Source organism: Schistocerca gregaria, chromosome X (assembly GCF_023897955.1).
Source record: "Schistocerca gregaria isolate iqSchGreg1 chromosome X, iqSchGreg1.2, whole genome shotgun sequence".
Lineage (NCBI taxonomy): Eukaryota > Metazoa > Arthropoda > Insecta > Orthoptera > Acrididae > Schistocerca > Schistocerca gregaria.
This window is the reverse complement of record NC_064931.1, coordinates 798460224-798478001: the sequence shown is the minus strand read 5'-3', so window position 1 is coordinate 798478001 and position 17778 is coordinate 798460224. Positions and strand designations below refer to the sequence as shown.

Here is a 17778-nt window from a genome sequence, read left to right as displayed (position 1 = left end):
TTCTGGAGTGTTTGGGATCTGTACGAGGTCGGATTAAAGGAAGACAGTGAAGCAATTCAAAGGCGGGCTGCTAGATTTGGTAGCAGTTGGTGCGAACAACAGGGAACTGTTTACAGAGGTGCTTTGGGGATTCAAGCGGGAATCCCTGGAGGTAAGGTGACGTTCTTTTCGATTAACGCTATTGAGAAAATTTAGAGAACCGGCATTTGAAGCTGACTACAAAATGGTTACATTGCCATCAATACACATTCCCTGTAAGTACCACGAAGATAAAATAAGAGAAATTATGGCTCACGTGGAGGCATACAGACAGTTATTTTTCCCTCGTTTATTTGCGAATGAGATGGGAGAGGAAACGACTAGTAGTGGTACAGGGTACTCTCCGCCACGCACCTTACGGTGCATTGCGGATTATGTATCTAGATGTAGATGTAGAATTATAATACACCCTGTATGTACACATCACTATGTTTGTAGTAAACTGGCCTACAGGCAGAAGTTGTGACTGGCAGTGTTATTCTGGTAGTAGTAGTAGTAGTAGTAGTAGTAGATTTATTCATCCATAGATCTCTTTTTACAAGGACATAGAACATGTCAAAGTATTTACAAGTTTAGACCAATTTAAAATAAGCTAATTCGTATACACATACATTTACGGACTTCTAGTTAGAGACAATCATTACATTTATTCCTAGTATACAATACTTCTCTTACAAATAACTTATTAAGTAATGTAATGCCACACTGTTCACTCATATGTCACTATGTCACTGCACACACTCTATACACATTTTTTCATATCACTTCACTCACTACACACACCAACACACACACACTGGTGATCTCTGGGCCATTTTCTCTACTGCTACTTCCCATTTGCTATCCTGAAAAACTGAGTCAGCATCCCTCTACAATGAGTAAGTTGTTGAGCTCAGAATGAGGTGTTAGTATTGTGCAATGCATAGCTTGGGGATAAATTTCTCTAGAAAAGGAAAATAGAAGGGAAAAAAACTTTGTGTTAAGATTTTATATGGAATGTTGGATGTTTTATAATCATTATTACTATTTATTTGTACAACTTTTTTATCAAACCCCTACTCTACTTTATCTAAGTAATCCTTCATTGCATAAAATCTATTGCATAGCAAGTATTTTTAGTTGCCTTTTTAAGTAAGCGTATTTTTGCAATTTCTTTAATCTCTTTTGGTAATTTACTGTACAGTTTTATTCCTTGGTAGAAAATGCTGTTATGTTCGTTTTTTCTTGGTAAATATAAGTTGAGTCTATCTCTTGTTCCATTGTCATGGACAGAGCTGTTAGTGCAGTAATTACCAATGCTATTTTTGATGTGTGAAACTGACTGGTAAATGTATTCACATGGGGCAGTTAAAATTCCCAATGTTTTGAACAGATCTTTACCATGAGCTCACCTACTACTTTTTATTATTATTATCTTGGCTCCGGTTCTGAATTTTAAAAATTGTGTTCATATTTTGTGCAGTTGTTCCCCAAAACAGAATGCCATAGCTAAGAATTGAGTGCACATATGAATAGTATGTAACTGAAAGACACTGCATGTTACACATGCTGAAGAAATTTTGTTTGCACGTACCTTTGTGTGTTCACACCACTTCAACTGAGAATCAATATTCATTCCTAGAAATATGGCATTTGTTACACAGTCTATAGAGATGCCATCTACATTTAATTTAACGTTGCCATTTTCCTTCTTCAAACTAAAATTATTAGCTTTTTCTTTATGTCCAATGTCACTTTATTGCTATTTGGCAAATCATAAACTTCATTGAGTGTTCCATGTGCTTTCTCTGCAAGGTTTTCTCTTGTTTCCTCAGTGACTATGATATTGCTGTCATCAGCGAAGAGAATTTTTTCACTATGAATAACACTACTGGGAAAGTCATCGATGTATATCAGGAATAGTATTGATCCTAATATGCTATCTTGTGGGACCCATATATTAATGTATTTTGGTTCTGATAAGTGTTTTACTAAATGTTTGGATCTACACTCCTGGAAATGGAAAAAAGAACACATTGACACCGGTGTGTCAGACCCACCATACTTGCCCCGGACACTGCGAGAGGGCTGTACAAGCAATGATCACACGCACGGCACCGCGGACACACCAGGAACCGCGGTGTTGGCCGTCGAATGGCGCTAGCTGCGCAGCATTTGTGCACCGCCGCCGTCAGTGTCAGCCAGTTTGCCGTGGCATACGGAGCTCCATCGCAGTCTTTAACACTGGTAGCATGCCGCGACAGCGTGGACGTGAACCGTATGTGCAGTTGACGGACTTTGAGCGATGGCGTATAGTGGGCATGCGGGAGGACGGGTGGACGTACCGCCGAATTGCTCAACACGTGGGGCGTGAGGTCTCCACAGTACATCGATGTTGTCGCCAGTGGTCGGGGAAGGTGCACGTGCCCGTCGACCTGGGACCGGACCGCAGCGACGCACGGATGCACGCCAAGACCGTAGGATCCTACGCAGTGCCGTAGGGGACCGCACCGCCACTTCCAGCAAATTAGGGACACTGTTGCTCCTGGGGTATCGGCGAGGACCATTCGCAACCGTCTCCATGAAGCTGGGCTACGGTCCCGCACACCGTTAGGCCGTCTTCCGCTCACGCCCCAACATCGTGCAGCCCGCCTCCAGAGGTGTCGCGACAGGCGTGAATGGAGGGACGAATGGAGACGTGTCGCCTTCAGCGATGAGAGTCGCTTGTGCCTTGGTGCCAATGATGGTCGTATGCGTGTTTGGCGCCGTGCAGGTGAGCGCCACAATCAGGACTGCATACGACCAAGTCACACAGGGCCAACACCCGGCATCATGGTGTGGGGAGCGATCTCCTACACTGGCCGTACACCTCTGGTGATCGTCGAGGGCACACTGAATAGTGCACGGTACATCCAAACCGTCATCGAACCCATCGTTCTACCATTCCTAGACCGGCAAGGGAACTTGCTGTTCCAACAGGACAATGCACGTCCGCATGTATCCCGTGCCACCCAACGTGCTCTAGAAGGTGTAAGTCAACTACCCTGGCCAGCAAGATCTCCGGATCTGTCCCCAATTGAGCATGTTTGGGACTGGATGAAGCGTCGTCTCACGCGGTCTGCACGTCCAGCACGAACGCTGGTCCAACCGAGGCGCCAGGTGGAAATGGCATGGCAAGCCGTTCCACAGGACTACATCCAGCATCTCTACGATCGTCTCCATGGAGAATAGCAGCCTGCATTGCTGCGAAAGGTGGATATACACTGTACTAGTGCCGACATTGTGCATGCTCTGTTGCCTGTGTCTATGTACCTGTGGTTCTGCCAGTGTGATCATGTGATGTATCTGACCCCAGGAATGTGTCAATAAAGTTTCCCCTTCCTGGGACAATGAATTCACGGTGTTCTTATTTCAATTTCCAGGAGTGTATTTGAGGTATGCGTTATCTCTACTCTTTGTACGCTATCTGCTAGGTATATCGAAAACAGTTATTAGCTACCCCTCTTGTTGCTAATGCTTCAAGAGCATCAAGTACAACTTCTGTGAATTCTACTATGGCTGACTGCGTATTTTTGCCACTTTGGAAACCAAACTGTGTTTCGCGTAATAGATTGTATTTATTCAGGTAATTTATTAATCTGTCTTTCATAATTGCTTCTATTATTTTTCAGATTGCTGACAGCAGGGAAATGGGCCGGTAATTTTCTATGTCTTCTGCATTACCTTTCTTAAGCGTAGGTACAAGTCTTGTCTGTTTTAACTGCCCTGAAAATGTCCCTGCTCTGAAGGATTCATTTATTATATGTGTTAAGGGGCCTTTTATAATCTCTATGCATTGTTTCAATACACACGTTGGTACTTCATCTACACCTACTGACTTATTGTTTTTTGTTTCCGAACAGTTTTATTGACTTCATTCTCTATGGTTGGAAGTAACATCATTGTATTTAGTGCAACATTATTTACAGGTGTTATATTTGTTTTGAGGGAAATTTTGCTGTAACTTCTCTACAGTTATTGAAAAATGCTCATTTACATAGTTTGCTAAGTGTTGTGGATCATTTATTACCTTATCCTCCTCCCTTAGCAGTATGTTATTCTGTGTTTGTTTGCCTCTCTCCGTTTCCTTTATTATAACATCCCAGACTACTTTACTTTTATTCTCTGAATTATATATTATTTTGTAATTAAATGACTTTTTTGCAGCAATTAGCACTTTCCTATAGATCTTTTTGTATCTATGATAGAAATTCAACAATTCTGGATCATTGCGACTCTTTTTCATGGAACTGAGGTATTTAAGTGTGTGGGAGGACTGTTTAATACCAGCTGTCATCCATATGTATTTGTGAGATGTTGATACAGACATGCATACTTTTGGAAATGCCGTTTCAAAGTTCAATTTAAGTGTTGTGGACATTTTTGGAAATTTCGCATTCGCACTTGTTTTGCTAGTTCTTCTGAAAAATCTTTTACTTTGCTTTGTGATAGATGTCGTTTGAAGTTTATGGAATGATTCGATGCCTGATTTTACTGTTGTTATTTAAAAGACATGGTCTCATAGTCGGAGAGCTTTTACAGCTACATCACATTTTTCCCTTTCCATATTTGTGGCCACGTGGTCAATTAGTGATGCACTCATTGTAGTAACCCTTGTTGCACTATTGACCAATAGGGACATACCAAAACTTTGAAGGATATTTATGAAGGTTCTACTGGATTCATTTATGACATTAGTGTTGTTGTTAATGTCCCCACACAGAATTATGTTGACCTTTGTACTTGAGACTTTATCCAGAACTTTTGTTAATTTATTGAAAAAAGTGTCCACATTACCACTGGGAGAACTATACACACTAAATGATTAATTTCTTGGCGATAATTCAACATCTGATATTTCAACGTGTTGTTTTGATTTGAACTGTGTTCCTTTTCTGATTTAAATACATGATCCTCCACCCCTTGAAGCAGTTTTGCAGTAAGAGGTTGACATTTCATACGATGATAATACTACATGTTGCATTTCTGTGTCCCTACACCAGTGCTCAGTAACACAAACTACTGTGCTGTTCAAAGATTGAAGCTCACCTTCTAATAGTTGTGTTTATTTTTTATTGATTGCATGTTTTGATGGAGGATCGTTAAGTCTGTGAAACCCCATGTTACTGTTTCCAATGGTTTTTTTTCTTTGTGACATCTGGTATATGTGACAGGCACCAGAGAAACATGAGCAAAGCTAGCTGCCCTCAGAGCCATTCCCAACACCACATTGATTCGCCTCGCAGCTCAATCAATGTGTGGTCAATCGTGATGCCAGAATAGCTTAACAAAGTGTATGTTGGTGGCATGAGTTAGGGAAACCATCTTGTCCAGGTCACCATCTATGTCATATGCTCCATCCCCGCCCAAACTGTTTCCCACCCCACCCTCTATCACTACATGGTCCTCCTTTGTAAAGTCCTTACATAAAGACCCTAAGTCCTCAATCACGTGACTTAGCCCTGCATTTGACTTGGAGATACTGATAGCCTGGTACACTGCCTCTAAACTTCCCTGTAAATCAGGGCCTACACCTCGCCCATGGTTACTACCTAGGTGCAGCACTTTCTTCTTCCTAACACTTTGTACATTCCTAGGCTTCTTGGCCTTGGTTTAAGTGTGCTACACATTTCCTGCTCCTCGTTCTACCTGAGGTTCTTCTCCATTTACCTGTGACAGTAGCAGATACCTGTTTTTGGCGTTGATGGTAAAACTGTCAGATCGCAGTATCTTTCTTCCTATCCTTCTACCAGCTGCCAGTTCCCAGCTACCATCCTGCCCCCTATCTGACTTGATCCTTATCAGTTCCTTCCCTATTCCCTCCAACTGTGCCTGAAGGGCACAGATTTTCCTTTCTTGTTACCCAATCAAAATGTTCGTACTGCATACTCTGCAGTTCCAGGAGAGAGCCTCTTCTGTTCCCCCAACATTCTACCGACTGCACCCCCCCCCCCTCCCCCACTGAAAATATTTCCTACAAGATTGGCAACAAATCCCTCTACTCACTACCCTATAACAGCTCCCACACTTCTCCCTTATGGTCAGTTTCGAAAGAATAATTAAGTTTAAAGAATGTTTTAAATTATTAAAGGACGTGAGATTGGCTGTATGTAAACAGAAAACGACACAAGGTCTTATGTGCAGTTGTTGTTGCTTTTGTACTGATTTAGAGATACAACGACATAAGAATGAATTAGTAATTACTTTGCTTTTAGAGAATTTACGTATAAAGGGTGTTTGGTCAGATTTTTAAACGTTTATAACTCGGCAAGTTTAGTCCTAGAGTCGCGTCTATCTAACTAGTAGACAATACGAAATGTGTTAGTTAAAGACGATTTAGAAACGTTTAATTACACTTTTATTGCGACAGTTGACACTGATGAAATTAGTAGCTAACTTTTTTAACGAATTTTGCACTATCAATAAGACTTTAATTGAATTTTTTTGTGTTTATGTCACACAAAATTTAGGGTTATGTCACGATTATTGGGACTTCAGATAACACGAAATTTTTTTCAAGAAAAAACTCTGCTGGAACGCTAATATTCAGTTGTGTGACAAGAACAGACACTACAGCAAGTATGCGAAACAAAGAAAATTTAAATTTCATACTGTTTCCTCTTAAATAAGTTCTTTTAGCGGACGAAGAAAATACCTCTGATCTCATTCGGCGACCATCTTGAATTTCTGTGAGAAGGAAACGCGTGATAAGTTAGAAAGCTAATACTTTCTACAGTCTGTTTCCAAAAGTGATGTAAATAGTAAAGTAATTACGATAGCGTCGGCATATATAGGCAGGACAAAGAGCGCGAATATACTGAGTTCTATCCTCCAGGCTACGGGAGTGGCTAATTCTTATGAGATGAGTTATTATTTTCTACTTCAAACGAGTCAGATTATTCGAAATGAAAAAGTTGAATGCATCAGTGCGTACATGTAACTTGAAAAGCAGTAAAACGCAGGTACTGATAAAAAGTCGAAAATATGTATTGGGAAAAATATTAAGCGCCGGTTAAAATTCAGTATTCTGAAAAAGGCGGTAACTATTCTGCTCAACTGATGTTGACTTTAATAACAAACATTTTTCGCACATCCATGTAAAAATGTAATAAATAAATAATTTTAAAACGTTTCTAACGTTAACAACCGTCTGTAGGAATTCCTCCTACCTGACGCCTCACAGGCCACCATTTACTCGTTCGAACTAACAGTGGTTTCTGTCCCTGAGATACGGCTCGTAAACTACAACCGATCGCTAGCTCTATTATTCTTTGGAATTAATTAATTTCCTCAGAAATAAGACGACAAATACTGATAAAAAGGTTGACATTGTTTCAGTTTATGACACTATGATTTGTATTACCAATTTTTGAAATAATGAACAGCCACAAAAATTAATGTGTGTCTCAGCAAAATGTCAACGATGGCCCTTAACATTTCTGTCATCACTCTGTCAGGTAAATTCACTTAAACAATAGTACGAGACACAGCTTTGTTTACTACCTTAAAGAATTATTCATATTTACCTGATTGGCAACAACTTTTGAATCGTATTTCCGTTCAGAAACATATTCAGGATACTTATCTGAGACGTAGTTACCCACATCATCCTCAAATTTGTACAAATCGTTACTCAAAAGCATTTTTGTTGCACGATCACCGAACACGTAGCTAATACTAGCAGTCATTTTATGGCACTTACTACTGTTTACACGCACACATAAGGACAAAGCCGATGTTAGTGAGAATCTGAAATTAGATACAGAGCTGCCATTTCTCGCTTCATCGTGGAACTAACGACTGAATAAAGTACAGCACATATCACGTTTTACGTGCAATAACTCTTTTTTGAGCGTTTATCCCTTACCATTGTTTACAGGCGAGGTCTTCGCTTTAAATAATATCTGAAATATACAGGGTGTTTCAAAAATGACCGGTATACTTGAAACGGCAATACAAACAAACGAGCAGCGATAGAAATACACCGTTTGTTGCAATATGCTTGGGACAACAGTACATTTTCAGGCAGACAAACTTTCGAAATTACAGTAGTTACAATTGTCAACAACACATGGCGCTGCGGTCTGGGAAACTCTATATTACGATATTTTCCACCCCGAAATCTTTGACAACGTGTCTGGCGGAATGGCTTCACATGCAGATGAGATGTACTGCTTCAGCTGTTCAATTGTTTCTGGATTCTGGCGGTACACCTGGTATTTCAAGTGTCCCCACAGAAAAAAGTGACAGGGGTTCATGTCTGGCGAATAGGGAGGCCAATCCACGCCGCCTCCTGTATGTTTCGGATAGCCCAAAGCAATCACGCGATCATCGAAATATTCATTCAGGAAATTAAAGACGTCGGCCGTGCGATGTGGCCGGGCACCATCTTGCATAAACCACGAGGTGTTCGCAGTGTCGTCTAAGGCAGTTTGTACCGCCACAAATTCACGAAGAATGTCCAGATAGCGTGATGCAGTAATCGTTTCGCATCTGAAAAATGGGCCAATGATTCCTTTGGAAGAAATGGCGGCCCAGACCAGTACTTTTTGAGGAAGCAAGGACGATGGGACTGCAACATGGGGCTTTTCGGTTCCCCATATGCGCCAGTTCTGTTTATTGACGAAGCCGTCCAGGTAAAAATAAGCTTCGTCAGTAAACCAAATGCTGCCCACATGCATATCGCCGTCATCAATCCTGTGCACTATATCGTTAGCGAATGTCTCTCGTGCAGCAACGGTAGCGGCGCTGAGGGGTTGCCGCGTTTGAATTTTGTATGGATAGAGGTGTAAACTCTGGCGCATGAGACGATATGAGGACGTTGGCGTCATTTGGACCGCAGCTGCAACACGGCGAACGGAAACCCGGGCCGCTGTTGGATCACCTGCTGCACTAGTTGCGCGTTGCCCTCTGTGGTTGCCGTACGCGGTCGCCCTACCTTTCCAGCACGTTCATCCGTCACGTTCCCAGTCCGTTGAAATTTTTCAAACAGATCCTTTATTGTATCGCTTTTCGGTCCTTTGGTTACATTAAACCTCCGTTGAAAACTTCGTCTTGTTGCAACAACACTGTGTTCTAGGCGGTGGAATTCCAACACCAGAAAAATCCTCTGTTCTAAGGAATAAACCATGTTGTCCACAGCACACTTGCACGTTGTGAACAGCACACGCTTACAGCAGAAAGACGACGTACAGAATAGCGCACCCACAGACTGCGTTGTCTTCTACACTCCTGGAAATGGAAAAAAGAACACATTGACACCGGTGTGTCACACCCACCATACTTGCTCCGGACACTGCGAGAGGGCTGTACAAGCAATGATCACACGCACGGCACAGCGGACACACCAGGAACCGCGGTGTTGGCCGTCGAATGGCGCTAGCTGCGCAGCATTTGTGCACCGCCGCCGTCAGTGTCAGCCATTTTGCCGTGGCATACGGAGCTCCATCGCAGTCTTTAACACTGGTAGCATGCCGCGACAGCGTGGACGTGAACCGTATGTGCAGTTGACGGACTTTGGGCGAGGGCATATAGTGGGCATGCGGGAGGCCGGGTGGACATACCGCCGAATTGCTCAACACGTGGGGCGTGAGGTCTCCACGGTACATCGATGTTGTTGCCAGTGGTCGGCGGAAGGTGCACGTGCCCGTCGACATGGGACCGGACCGCAGCGACGCACGGATGCAGGCCAAGACCGTAGGATCCTACGCAGTGCCATAGGGGACCGCACCACCACTTCCCAGCAAATTAGGGACACTGTTGCTCCTGGGGTATCGGCGAGGACCATTCGCAACCGTCTCCACGAAGCTGGGCTACGGTCCCGCACACTGTTAGGCCGTCTTCCGCTCACGCCCCAACATCGTGCAGCCCGCCTCCAGTGGTGTCACGACAGGCGTGAATGGAGGGACGAATGGAGACGTGTCGTCTTCAGCGATGAGAGTCGCTTCTGCCTTGGTGCCAATGATGGTCGTATGCGTGTTTGGCGCCGTACAGGTGAGCGCCACAATCAGGACTGCATACGACCGAGGCACACAGGGCCAACACCCGGCATCATGGTGTGGGGAGCGATCTCCTACACTGGCCGTACACCTCTGGTGATCGTCGAGGGGACACTGAATATTGCACAGTACATCCAAACCGTCATCGAACCCATCGTTCTGCCATTCCTAGACCGGCAAGGGAACTTGCTGTTCCAACAGGACAATGCACGACCGCATGTATCCCGATCCATCCAACGTACTCTAGGAGGTGTACGTCAACTACCCTGGCCAGCAAGATCTCCGGATCTGTCCCCCATCGAGCATGTTTGGGACTGGATGAAGCGTCGTCTCACATGGCATGGCAAGTCGTTCCACAGGACTACATCCAGCATCTCTACGATCGTCTCCATGGGAGAATAGCAGCCTGCATTGCTGCGAAAGGTGGATATACACTGTACTAGTGCCGACATTGTGCATGCTCTGTTGCCTGTGTCTATGTGCCTGTGGTTCTGTCAGTGTGATCATGTGATGTATCTGACCCCAGGAATGTGTCAATAAAGTTTCCCCTTCCTGGGACAATGAATTCACGGTGTTCTTATTTCAATTTCCAGGAGTGTATATCTTTCACATCACTTGCAGCGCCATCTGTTGTTGAAAATTGTAACTACTGTAATTTCGAAAGTTTGTCCGCCTGAAACTGTACTGTTGTCGCAAGCATATTGCAACAACACAGTGTATTTCTATCGCTGCTCGTTTAGTTTTCATTGCCGTTTCAAATATACCGGTCATTTTGGAAACACCCTGTATGAATGTCCCATCAAACAGCACACGACATACTCTCATGCATTCTGTCCCCAAACGTTTACTGCTGATTATTTGCCCTACCAAGTTACCGTTCCGTTAGTTAATGTTATTGTTTACAAGAAATGACTTATTTTGAAACAGTTTTTTGACTAACTCAGAAAAAGTCTGAAAATAACAAAATGTGGATCTTTAGTAACGAGTCAGGCAGCCTATACAGTGTCATGTACAGGGCGATAATTATTGAACTATATGAAATAAAATCGTCATAACTCCTGAACGGTTTGCGTTAGGACGTTCAGACTGCATCGTTGGCCGCAGGGCATGATGGGAATTAGTGTGCGCATGCGTACACGCCTAGTTTCATTTGAATAGGTTCGTCAGTACGCAAAATTGGCCCATTTGGGGGACTGAGATGACGCATTCCGCGATCGAGAAGTCTCTTCATCCTTAACAGGTGGCTGTGTGGTGTGTAACATCCAGTCACGGTATCCTTGATGGCTCGGTGACAACCGACGGTACGTGAAGGTTTCGGAAGATGATTTCATTTCCAATATCCAAAGTGCCCCTGATATCGACAACATGTGCCTGGCTCAGGGGTACCTAGAGGCCACCATAATCTGCTGATCTGAACATTTGCGACTCCTTTTTGTGGAGATATATACAGATAAGGTGTGCAGCAATAACCCCAAAACCATTGCTGGGCTGAAAACAGCCATTCAGGAGGTCATCGACAGCATCGATTTCCGACACTTCAGCGGGTCAAGCAGAATTTCGCTATTCGTCTGCACCACATCATCGCCAACGACGGCAGGCTTATCGAACATGTCATAACCCAAATCCAAATATCTGTAGTGACGTTAAAATATTGAATAAAGTGTGTGTACGCGGTATTTTGCAACTAACTTACTATTGCCGAGGCTGGTAACGTCAACTTCAGGATGAACAGGACAAGACGTGCTGATCCGTGTCAGTTAAGACACCGTGTGTATTTACTTACACAACTAAGCCACGATCCATCTTTGTGGTTTAGTGGGTTGTTGAACCACCCAAGTCTGATCCTGATATTAATCAATTGTACTCTGCTGTCATTTGCTCTTCCATTGTTTAAAGTGAGGGCCACAGTAACTGACACTGCTGTGTCGAATATTTTGCATGTCGAGGCAGTGAACAAGTTAGTGAATTAAGCAATTACTGAAGTGCTAAGGTATTTGTTTTACTGGAAAATACTGGCCTGTGACTGAAGACTGAGCGGAGTCATCCAGGTAAGACACTGGCCTCCCATTCGGGAAAATGGCGGTTCAAATCCCTAAATCGTTAAGTCAGATGCGGCTTCTTTTAAAATGATATGTTCGATTTCCTTCGCCATCCTTCCTCAGTTCGAGCTTGTGTTCCACCTTTAATGACCTCGTTGTTGGCAGGATGTTAAACCCTAATCCTCCTTTCTTTTAGATTCATGGTTGCCAAGATGTGACTCTGCAGAAACATTCTGATTATAATGGGGAATAATTAAATACAAAAATTCCCAGTCTTCTTCCGTGAACCAGTGGTGGACGCCTGTCTTTATAAGGCACACTGGCACCACTTTCGTGCCCTCTGCCACATTTTAGGCAGCACAGTACGCTTCCGACTCATTTCGCCAGCACAAAAATTCTGCTCCCTGACTGCCATTGCACCCCCTCACGTATGCAGGGACAGTGCTAAAGGCGTGGAGTGGGCGGAGGTTACCGCTAAACCACACCGTGCACTTCATCTGCTGGCAGACGTGTACAATCTAGGAAAACTTTCCTGCAAATAATTAATTTACATGTTAGAGGATACTCATCACAAGCTCTAATTCGAGATTCCAGAAGTGCTCTGGAAAGAAGAGCGTAGCTAAGGCAGTGGTCTTGCTGTCCTGTGTGACGGACGCTGGAGGTGGGAATGTTGCAGTGTGAGACACAAAGCGGTCTCTTTTACTGGCCTAGGCAGACGTCCCTTCTACTGTGGGCAGGTGCAACACCTTGGCCACCTGTTGCGGTGCTAGCTGCGGGACTATTAAACTCAAGAAGATTTTCTTAATGATAATGAAAAGAAATTCTCAGCCTTAATATTTGGAAACAGCTTGTTTGAACATACGCGTAAAATAGCTAAATATGCAGGCACTGATCTAAAGGCATCAATTTCGTGGATGTCTGATGGGTGATAATGGATTCCGGCTTCTCACTGAATCAGAACAGTCTGATCTTATCTTGTAATTTAATTTCTACCCTACAGAATTTGCAGAATGGTAAACAAAGAGAGTGATTCTTCAAATTCAGTATACTTGTAGGATGACTTCTAAAGCACACGGCACGCTTTAACTAAGAATATATTTTGCTTTTGTCCAAATACAAATATTTTTCAATATCACTTCATAGTGGTACATCTCAGAATTCATACAAAACATCTTAGGTGAGAAAAATCGTAAATATCGAATTGTTATGGGAAAGGAATAGAGGAAACATAAAAAAACCTTGTTTCACCTGACTGTAAATACAGCGCTCACTATGGGACCCCTATCTAGGGTTACATGTGAAATCTGGTCAACGGTCTCAAAATTGGAAGAGAAAATTGTATTCACACTGGTGGGATGAATAGAGGAATCAAGCAAAGTCAAGCATGAAAAAAAAAAAAAACATTTTCGTGCCAACAGTCTAATCTTATCTTGTAATTAAATTCCTACCCTACAGAATTTTCAGAATGGTAAGCCAGTTTAAAGGTGAACTAGTGAACTGCTTTATTTAGAAACAGAACCCATCTTTGAAATTTGCAATGCATTGCAGCTTACGGCTCTGTAGAGTTACAGCATTTCCAGACTGATTAGGAACACCTCAAAACGTTAATTTAAAAGAAATGTAATTTAGGCACTTTAGATGTAAGCTCTTTGCTAAGGACTTGTGAACAGAAAGAAGTACAGATACTTTAAATAGAAATGAAATATAAATTTTATCAAGATGAGAAACAAGATTTACAGATAAAACATGATATGTGCACAAAATAATAGTATTTTTAAGGGTAAACCAGCAATAAACATTATGAAAAGGCTGTCACTGCTAGGTATTGCGTTTTTTCACAAAAATAGACATTTTACCAGAATTTTAATGTAGTTTCAAAATACTATTTCGTATTGCAGTTAAATACAAATACAAAAAATATATCTTCTCTAATTGGTATTTACCGATAAATGAAGACAACAGAAAGCACCCACAAAAAGTAAAGGCATTCTAGGAATCTCTAGTAACTGAAATATTCAGTATCCCGTGACAAGGTGTTATAAAACCATTAAGTGATTTCAGTGCACAAAGAAACAAACAAATAATAATGAGAAAGCATCTATGGAGATCTGTGACCTTATTTTCACTATATGGTAAATTGTCTTGATGACCGAAATAATTTTATTTATCATTCCATAGGCATTTTAGGAGAGTCTCATTATCAGGTTTGTGACATGAAAAGCACAGCATAAGATATTAAACGCTTTAAAGTTGAGAAACATGTTATTAAATCGAATACATCATATCTGGTCACTTCCTACGCCACTCTGTAACGCAGCCAGTGCTCACTTGACATACACAATTCGACACTATATAAGGTAAACAATTATACCAGTAGGTGTCATTAGTAACAGTAATGCCTAACACATTTCGTATAACTGTTATACGAAAAACGCAGTACCCTTGGTGGGGTTCCATGGGAAAGAAGGGGAGGAATATCGAGTTCACATAAAAACCTTACTTCGCCTGACTGTAAATGACAGTACTCACAATGGAACCTCTACCTGATCTGATAGGCATTACTGTAACTAATGACACCTACTGATAAGAAAATGGTTCATAAGGGACTTAAATTGTACTAAAAAAGGCCATAGCTGCAACATTCGAAAGCTGCTGTGAAACAAATCGATATAATTCAGTATATTAATTTCTACCAAAGTGTTAAAAGCAGTATTATATGCTTAAATAAGTATTACAAATAGTTCAGTAAATATAAAACTTAAAATTCTCGAAGGAAGCAAATAGGTTCTTTTATTCTGAATACAAGGAAACAGTGTCATTTGTTGAAAATTATCAGGTAATGCTTATAACAGTGAAATAATTGATCATTACAATCGCACTACCAAAAATTATCAGTCACTGCAGTTACAAGAAGGCCAAACCTGCAGCACCTAAAGCTGCTGGAATTTAGAGTATGTGAAAGGATATATGGGAATAGTAAATAATAAAAGATTAAAATAAAATTTTAAAAAAATGTGGTAAAGAAGGGAGCAGGTATTTATTGCAGTTACCCCTGAGATTTATGGCATAATAGCAAGTTACAATTATATACTGTTATCATCAGTCATGCATTATATTACAAATAATTGAACATTAGTCACTGCTGATTCGCTAACACCTGGGTGATACTTCACCTCGCCTCAAATGAAAGAAAGTAGAGTGAGGTGCGACATCCCATTGGTGTTGTTAATGGGATTGCACTGATTCATGATCGATGATTATGTAGTTGTTGGAGTTCTATTACTGACTGATTGGATTGAAATGAGACGTAGTGCCTATCACTGTTTCCCTATAAGCAGATGAACATGCTAACCTACTAATCTTCTCTTCACTGTACCGTGAAGACATGAGCCTTTTTCTCCTACAACAGGTGTTTCTACTGCCTGTACTAACATATAATGAAATGGGACAGAGGGAAACCACAAAGCCAATAATAGACAGTGAACTGAAAATAAATCAAATATGCTGGCGATAAAACACTACAGAACCGAGGTTGTCTGGTCACAAGGAATGGAACTTAGCCAACCCAAAATTCTGGGTTGTATGGCGAGCTGCTCTCTTGCTGTAAGACAAAATAAATATAAATGTAAAATGCTAAGAAACAAAAGAGAAACAATGATAACACTCTCAGTCACTAGATATCTACATCTACATCTACATGACTACTCTGCAATTCACATTTAAGTGCTTGGCAGAGGGTTCATCGAACCACAATCATACTATCTCTCTACTATTCCACTCCCGCACAGCGAGCGGGAAAAACGAACACCTAAACCTTTCTGTTCGAGCTCTGATTTCTCTTATTTTATTATGATGATCATTCCTACCTATGTAGGTTGGGCTCAACAAAATATTTTCGCATTCGGAAGAGAAAGTTGGTGACTGAAATTTCGTGAAAAGGTCTCGCCGCGACGAAAAACGTCTATGCTGTAATGACTTCCATCCCAACTCGTGTATCATATCTGCCACACTCTCTCCCCTATAACGTGATAATACAAAAACTGAGTGATAACTGGAAAAAACTGAGGTTAATTCTGGTATATGAGAATCACGAAACGAAGTTGTTAGCCATGTGGAGTCACGTAACACAAACACATAGAAGAGGGGCTGCATGGACAAAAATTAACGTGATAGTATCTATGGAACTGCCAACGAGGCAGGTCGACTCCCTGACGCTCAGATTGGGGAACATGTCGAGTTGCCAGTTCTCAGAACGCGGAAAGAACCGGCGTCATTACGTATCGGCGTGCCTCCAACTTGAACTTGAGAGTAACGGTCCGTAACGTCTACAGATTTTTCGCCATCTTGTAACTTTTCTGGACAAATTGATTGGTAAATGTGAAAACTGCTCCGCCCTCACAATTTGGTGGTCATCTACTCAGGCAAGCCATGGTGGTTTTCAATTGGTCTGGGAAACTTGTTTTCTATGCATAAATTGATTGATGAATTTCATCGACCTTTTAACTAACTGATTTATATGCCCATACTTACCACAACTGAACCCGTGCTTACTTAAGCAGTCAGATCCCGTAATTGGGAACATGCTTTTAATTATTTAATTCAGCTGTCTCTGTAAAGGGACTGGACTGGACAGCTGCTGAGGCTTCTCTGTATGTTTCGCATATTTCAGAAAAGTCACCGGCTTACAATTTCCAGTATAACGTAATGGCTGATGACCACAATGTTATAAGCGTAATTTGTTATTAAAATATAAACATCAGTGGTTCCTTCTAATCGTAGAACATGTCCCTGCATTATATTAAAAATCATCGATTATCATTCACTGCATGTTCACTAACGACACTAATGGAATGCCGCCCCTCACCTGAAACGAAACAAAGTAGAGTGAGGTGTGGCAGTGGTGAGCTGCGGCATCCCACACTGGTGTCGTTAGTAAAACTGCAGTGCCTCACGATCGATGATTTGTAGTATAATGCAGTGACTGATGATGTTATTAGTGTATACTGAAATTTTGTCTCTTGAGTTAGCCCACCTCACTTGCAACAACTCAGCGAATCTACTACAGCAGAACATTGTCTCTACACCTGTCATCCTATAGAATAACAACATGGAGATTCTGGCATGCACTTCCAGCTGTTAGGATAGTGTTATTAATGAAGAAATCGAGATTAAATTAGCAAGATATCTTATAAATAGAGATGGAGGTTTTAGCTAAAATTAAGGTTGGAGTGCTCCTCTCTCCTCGGCCAAACAACAGAAGGACAGATTTAATGCTAAGACTTCACCCAGCTACATTCCTGTATTTGAGCAACAGAAATGGTACAGATGACACGACATTTCTCAGACAAATGCTTTCTTTATTTTAATTTTCTGTTTTCAATAATTCCCACTGCTAAATATTCTTTTCATAATTTTATCTTCTTTCATAACATATTTTTTATTGTCAATGAACGGCTTCTCTTTGAACAGCTCGGTTATTACTGCCACCATGACAAAAAGTTCTTCTGGGAATAATCAGGGTTCCATATGATCCAAAGTTACCCATGCTACTCATCTATAAAGTAATTCCTCAATTTACTCAAAGTCCACTCAGATTTCATATTAGTAACTGGCACTTGAGTAGGTATGTTTAATTGTGCTGTAAGTTACTATAAGATTGTACGTTAGCTAGTATTGATGTTATG

The 17778-nt window shown here is 41.7% G+C and overlaps 1 protein-coding gene across 1 annotated transcript in view; it reads left to right on the top strand.

The window, feature by feature from the left end:
• Positions 1-17778, top strand: part of LOC126298950 (uncharacterized) — a 270674-nt gene that overhangs the window by 249459 nt on the left and 3437 nt on the right. The gene's annotated exons all lie outside the window — the stretch shown is intronic.